This window comes from Eschrichtius robustus, chromosome 11 (genome assembly GCF_028021215.1).
Source record: "Eschrichtius robustus isolate mEscRob2 chromosome 11, mEscRob2.pri, whole genome shotgun sequence".
NCBI classification, from domain to species: Eukaryota; Metazoa; Chordata; class Mammalia; order Artiodactyla; family Eschrichtiidae; genus Eschrichtius; species Eschrichtius robustus.
In genome coordinates, this window is record NC_090834.1 from 1,548,638 (window position 1) to 1,555,877 (window position 7,240).

The window sequence follows — 7,240 nt, forward strand, 5'->3', positions numbered from 1 at the left end:
ACACCAAAATTGCACAATTTAGGTCCCATTTTCCTTGGGTTGTTTAGACAGATTGGTGCAATCTGAGTTTGCAGTTTGATCCAAAGGGGGAGTTGATTACTGGCTCTGAAGTGAGCTTCCTTCATCCCCTGCGTGAGCTGGTTGAGACGCTGCGTCTAGCAGCAGCCAGGAGAGGCCTGCCAACCAGGGAGGGAGGAGAGATGGGGGAGGCGGGAAGAGGGGCCTCGAGAAAAAGTGGGAAGGTCGGGAGTTGCTAAGGACTGCCCTGCCAGGCCTGCTGCTGATTTACCAGGTGATGAAAGTCAGCTCCATGAGGCAGGCCTGGAGATGAAAAGGGAGCCCAAAGTGCATATAAAGCATTCTCCCTTTGCTTAGAAACGGACAGCTGATGATGTTTCTCCAGGAGCCTGTGGAAGGGCTGGGCCGGCCACAGTCCCCTGGTCCCCATGGCCTGTGAGGTGCTTCCTACACACCCGACAAGGCAAAAGTTTCTTCTGCAGCTTCTAATCCATAAGGTTGTGTGCCAGTTTTCCACAGTGATGACAGGCTGCCGGTGGTGTCTGCGGCATGCCGCGCACGCCCCAGCTTTCTTGTCCTTCAGCAAGAGCTGTTTTGCTCATCAGCTTCAGTACGAGGGAAGAATTGCCGGCTCCTGTGAAGATCTTGCCATTGGGTGACCTGATAAGCAGAATGCAAATGTGCACGCGTAGCTGGAGACCGGCATCTGAAACCTCCACACGGCTGTGGGAGTGCATTTTCTAAGTGGTTTCACAGACAGAGATGCAGGGGTGAAGAGGGAACAGGCTAGAGGTGAGAGCTGCTGAGGGGGATGGAGAGACATGGAGTTTCCCGATTTCTTGGTCTGGGCTCCAGGGTGATATAAATTGCTTGATGTCCGGGTCATATCTTTTGGGCAAAATATTCATAACAAAAAAAAACAAAACTCATTCTAGTTTTGGTTTTGTTTTGTGAGTGTGTGTCTTTTAAATTAGATATTAGATTTTTTTTTTTTTTTTTTTTTTTTGCTTTGGGAATTAAAATAGCCATTTACCCAAGGAATATTATTTGGAAGACATCTTTTAAAATAAACATTGGATTTCTTCATAATTCTTTATAGGTAGTTTTGTGGTACACTACTACATATTGTTTTCATTTTGTAAACAATTCAGCAAACTTTTTATTAGCTCCTGTGATGTGGCAGACATGCTTCTAAGGGATACAGAAACAGGGCTCTTGCTCCCAAGAACCTCTCAGCCTAGTGGGACAGTCAGATGAGCAGACAGGGGTGTCTGAATGCACATGGCAAGTGCTCTTCTAGAGGTAGTTTCTGGGAATTATAGGGACGTGGAGAAGGAGCTCCAAAGGAGCTATCCCTTCCCGCAGACAGTGATGGGAGAGCTGATCTGTGCAGGCTGGAAAGGGGGTTCCTGGAAGAATATATGCCTTCAGGTTGCCGCTAGGATCTTGAGATGGCTAGAGCGAAGGGTCCAGGTAAGAGGGGGAGCAAAGAGACGAGGATGGACATTAGTTGGGATATTATAAATGTGGAGTCCTGTCTACCATGCTAAGGAATTAGGATTTTTATCCTCAAAAGCAAAGGGAGGGGCTTCCCTGGTGGCGCAGTGGTTGAGAATCTGCCTGCCAATGCAGGGGACACGGGTTCGAGCCCTGGTCTGGGAAGATCCCACATGCCGCGGAGCAACTGGGCCCGTGAGCCACAACTACTGAGCCTGCGCGTCTGGAGCCTGTGCTCCGCAACAAGAGAGGCCGCGATAGTGAGAGGCCCGCGCACCGCGATGAAGAGTGGCCCCCACTCGCCGCAACTAGAGAAAGCCCTCGCACAGAAACGAAGACCCAACACGGCCAAAAATAAATAAATAAATTAATTAATTAATTAAAAAAAACAAAAACAAAGGGAGACAGAAAAATATTTAAGCAGCAGAGTGAAATGATCAGATACGCATTTTGTAAAGATGCTTTGATAGCCAAGAAAATGGACTGGCAAGAAATGAATACCGGTGGCACAGTGTGTTAGTAGCCATCCTGATAAATTAAATAAGAAGTGATGAGGGGGGACTTCCCTGGCAGTCCAGTGGTTAAGACTCTGTGCTACCACTGCAGGGGGTGCAGGCTGGATCCCTGGTCAGGGAACTAAGATCGCACATGCCGCATGGTGCAGCTGAATTTAAGGAAAAAATAGAAAGGAAAAGAAAAAAAAAAAAAAAAGAAATGATGAGGGCCTGACCTTAAGACCATGGGATCATAGAAAAGGGAGGTTTGAGAGAATCTAATCTCAACAAGTAGAAAGGTCAGGATCTGTTAATACCTGAGACTTGGGAGATGGGAGGGAGGGAGGGAGGGAGACGTAGGCAGAGGTGGTCCCCAGGATTCTGGTTCTAGAAGCAGGGTGGATGAAGAGCCATGTTCAAAATGGGGACTGGGGTGAGAGGAACAAGCTGAGAGCAGGCTCTGGGGGAAGATGTCGGTTTAAGTTTGGATCTGTGGTGATCTCTAGTAGGCAGCTGAATAAATCTGAGTTCAGAGAAGAATTCCAGCCCAGATATAGATGTATAGATAATACATAGTAGACTGGTCAGTGCAGTTGGTGACAAGGGTGTGGAGCAGATGATGAACAGTGATGTGTGACGTGAGCAGAGCTGAGGGTAGGGCAGGGCGTGTTGGGGACCACACACACACACACACACACACACACACGCAAGAAACTGTACAAGTCCAGGGAGACGAAAGGAAGGATGTGGCCAAAGAACTGGGAGACATTTTAGGAGATGGTTTCATGGAAACCAAAGTAGGAAAGGGTTTCAAGGACAGAGGGGTCAAAATGATCACTAAGAAGAAGGCAGGTCGTAAAAATTTATCTTTTAAACTTTACAAAGCAGAGCTCCTTGAAGGTTAGTGTTGTGTAGGAATGGAATCTGGATGGCAGTGGGATGGAGTGAAGGGTGAGGGGAGGGAAGAAGAGATAGCACTGAATGTAGAAACTGCGAAGTGTCTCTGTCCAGGGAAGGAGGAAGGGTGATGCATTTGAGACAATAAAACAAAGGAAAACACAGAAGGAAGACAGAGTCCTGCCTCTCAGCCTCTTGGTCTTCACTCAAAGTAACAATTTCCTCATTCTTATCCAATCCTCTACTCTGTCTTTAAGAGGCCTTCCCGGTAGTGAAAGAGGCAAATTTCCCCTCGAGGGCACGTTCACAACAGGCCTGTTTTAAATAGAAACCCTTAGCAGCCTATGCTAGGCAAATAGCGGGATAAACAGAGTAAGATCTGGTCTCATCTTGTATCAGTCTTCTGGAAAGACACAAGGAACGGTGCTGGTGCAAAGTTCTCTGAGATGAGAAAGTCACGATTCAAGGCAATGCAATGCCTGTGTCACCTACTCCCAGAAACCTAGCTTCTTTCTTTTGCAGACTTCAGCATTTTACTATCCTTCTGGCTATTCTTCCGTCCTGAGACTTCACGTTTACCTTCTCGTCCTTCTTTTCTGTCCATCGCCCGTCTCTCACACTGGATTCATCCTCATTTCTCCATCGTGCGTTCTTCATTCTGCCCCGTACGTTGTCAGCAGCACTTTTTGTCTCTGATGTGTTGGAGTAGCTTCCCTGACAAGTGGTTTTTCTCTTTAAGTTTCAGGCAGCCTGTTAAGATCTTTTAATGCTGATAATTAAGAACAACAGTAGGTGAAAGACACCTTTTCCCCAGTGGACGAAATTTCCTCAATATTTGGACATGAAGAATTAAATCCAAATTCTAGGCGGGAGAATAGCCACAATGCATAATCTGTTACAAAAATACAAGTATACTCTGGTTTCTCTTCAGATCGTATAAATCTTTCGCTATTTACGAAAGACTTCCGTGGAGAGGAACAATTCTGAGTCTTTACCCAATTTTTTGAGGCCTTGCTCTTGTGAGGCAAAAACAAAAAAAAAAAAAAAAATTTGAAAGTTCCCAGTGACATGAGGAAGCAGAGAAGGGCTGAAACCACTAAAACACACAATTCTATAAAATTTAGAGAAAACAATTCATGATTAGGAGACATTTCTCAGACCACTTACTTGGTCACATTTCTTGGCAGATCAACCTGCTCATGGTAACATCTTTAGACAAATAAAAATGAACCGCACGGGGCATGAACACACTTGTGAAGATGGTGACAATGACACCCGTCTCCTTTCTGGTCTCAGTCTACTCAGCCTCTTCTCCTGTGGAGAAGGACCTGTCGGACGGGGACCTGAAATGTTGCTAGGGTGGAGCGCGGACCTTGGATCCCAGCTCTCCGGATGAGATGCTTCTAGCCATCCTCTCGGCAGGGCAACCATGGTGACCCCTGGGCCCTAATCAACCCCCTGCCTCATAAGACCCACTCCTTCTCCCCCAGGGTCCTCCAGCCAAAGAGTAGGCGCTTCATCTTCTCTGTAAATGAAGGAGAGTGTCAGCTGGTGCGAACGTGTCTCCTGGGCTTACTTGTATGTATGTGCATCTTCTTAAAGGGATTCTAACTTCAGAGTCTAGATGGAACCAGGTGTGTGATATTGGACATCCCTGGGGTAGTCACCGCACTGTACCCGCAGGGAGAAACCAGCGTTCTCCCCTTTGGCTTCCTGCTTTTAACCTGGGCAATAAGGAGAGGAGAAGATGAAGGCTTAAGAAGAAAGGTACCCGGGGTACAGCCTAGAGACGCTTCCATCAGGCATCTGCCTCCCGCTGTTAGACCAACGCTGGGGCGGAAAAGAACTGAGTCAGGTGGCTTTGGATCCTTCAGTGGATGGGCTAGCTCTCTAGCAGAAGGCCAGCTTCCCAGGGAGGAAGAGACCCCCACGTGGGCAGGCCTGGGTGTTGAGAGCTTTTTAGCAAACCACCAGGAAGCGATGCCACGGGTGGTTTGGAATGTGATCTAAGCACCGAGGGACATTGGCTGACTGCGGAAAGGCTCTACGCCCTGGGAGCCCTGAGCCCTCGCTTCAGCGTAATCGCAAAAAGCCAGGTAACAGCTGAGCCTGCCATTTGGGCAGCTGGGGTCCTCTCTCTCCCTGAGGGATTGGCTCCCCTGCAGAGAAGTCTTCTTCTGCCATAAGCCCTCCCTGCAGCTCACACTGGAGCTCAGAGCCGTGGCCTTTCCCTGCCCCTCTTCAGAAAGTGGCTCCTGGCTGCGGGGCTGGCTGGCTCTCCCACGGCCCAGAAGCTGCAGGAGTTCTCCGTGCTTTTCTCCAAGCTGCAGCAGGACGTGGGAGGCTTGATGCCATCCCGATTCAGCTGCCAACACAGAACCTCCCCCCGCGCCGCCCGCCATCACCCTCTCGCTGCCCTTTCAGGGTCCGGCTGCAGGGCCCCGCCAGGAAAGGTCACCCCGTGATGCCACAGCTCTCGGCATCCTGCTCCCCCGCCAATGGCTGCTAAGGGTTTCAGGCTGTGAAATGAATATTTCATTACCTTAGGAAGGGGAAAAAGATTAAGTTAGTAAAATGATGATAAGACAAGGATAACCTGACTTCAACCCTTTTATTATGCTTCCCAACTAGACAGCAAATTGCGTTCTGGGGCTTCTGCTTCGATGGCTGTAAAGAATCTCACTTTTGCTTTCAAATTAACCTGTCAAATCATATATTTATAAAGGAATGAAGGGAAGAAAATGAGGGGCCTAGGTAGTCCTACGCATCAATTAGAGGGAAATTAATTACAATTTACCTGCGTTAGCGCATTCATACCCTCAGATTACTGAAGGGATGTCTCTGTAACAGGAAGGGAGTCCAAACAGACCACTCGGTGGGGGGTGGAGGGGGAGGGGTACCCTGGGTCCACAGCGAGGGGGGAAGGGGGGGACTGCTGGTGATGTAAAGGATGCTGGCAAGTAGATGTCCTGTATGTGGATGCAGAAGCCTCTAATGATGACATATTTTGATGAAGCAGCTTCTGAAAGGACCTCCATGCTCTGCAGTAATGACGTGGGCATTCACGTGCAATAATACTGCAAACCTGCAGATAAGGATAGAGCCTCTCGCTGTCAACGAATATCACAGAACAAAAGGCAAATGCACGTTTCCTCTTCCTGTGGGGCACTGATAGGAAAGGATCACAGCAGAAGGAGGTGAGGAAGGGATAGGAAGGGGGAGTCTGAGCCCCCTTTTAAGTAGCTCCTCAAGTGTGCAGAATGGCATCGGATTCTGAAGAAAGTTCGGGAAAGTCACGTAGCATAGGACTCCTGAACACCGAGGTAGGAACAACGCGTGGGAAAAAAGTCAGCTACTTAGCAGATTATACTTTAAATCTTTGTCTCTGTTTCTCTTAACTGCGAACAAGGATGCCGTTTTGCTTCGTGCGAGAATTCCTGAGGCCCTCTGGAAGGTCAAGGGTAGGTGCAGTCTGTTCCCCGGGGACCTCACACCTGCTCCTAGTCCTGGTGGGAAAGGAGAGGTTTCGATGGCTCTGTGGTCTTTTTCACCCCTGGGAAGCTCAGCTGAGATCTGTGCTGAGATCCAGAGAACTCCAGACCAGAGCTCCCCGCTGGGTCTCCCAGCTCTTCTCTCTGGACGTCCTGACACGTCCTGTGATGGAGCAGACACAGGGGCACGAGGTGCGTCTGCACCGCCTGCTGGGTGAGGGGCCGAAGACCGGGTTTGGGTGGTCGGCAAACCCTTGAGCGCTTGAAGACTCAGTTTCCTCATCTGAAAAATTAGGTTAGTTAAAGCTGCAGTGTTCTCACCCCATTCTTCTTTTAAAGATCACAATGTACGTATGAAAGCTCTTGGTGAGCTCTAAAGAGCTGTACAGATTCAGGGAGTATAGATGCGCCGCTGCAGGCTGCTCTCCCTTTAAAAGGGGTGCTTTTTGCCAAGCCAATACATCCTTCCTCCCTCCCCCCCCCGTCTCCCATCTTCCTGCACTCCAGCAGCTGAATGCAAAAACAACTTTGCCGATCATGGGGGAGTCTCTGAGGCCCATTAGATCTTTGTTTTCCTCTTTAAAAAATTGTTTTCTCTCCCCTCTGGGGTTGATGAATTATTGATGTCTTTGAAATAGTTTCAGAAGCCACTGTCCGGGGAGGTATTTCCCTGGCGGGGGACCGTGTGGCTTCCTGATGGCGCGCCCCGTTCTACTCCGCGGCCGCTCGCCCGGCTCTGCCCCCATCGGGCACAAATGCTTCCAATGGAAGCACCCATTTCACTTGCATGACTAGGACCCTGGGGTCCATTGGAGGCTCCTGTGGCCCTGCAAGAACTGGGGA

At 49.2% G+C, this 7,240-nt stretch overlaps 1 non-coding gene across 1 annotated transcript; it reads left to right on the plus strand.

The window, feature by feature from the left end:
• Positions 1 to 3,817: 3,817 nt before the first annotated feature.
• LOC137772752 (U5 spliceosomal RNA) lies at positions 3,818 to 3,933 on the plus strand. The gene has a single exon (XR_011075555.1). It is a non-coding gene; the product is annotated as a U5 spliceosomal RNA (small nuclear RNA).
• Positions 3,934 to 7,240: the final 3,307 nt, after the last annotated feature.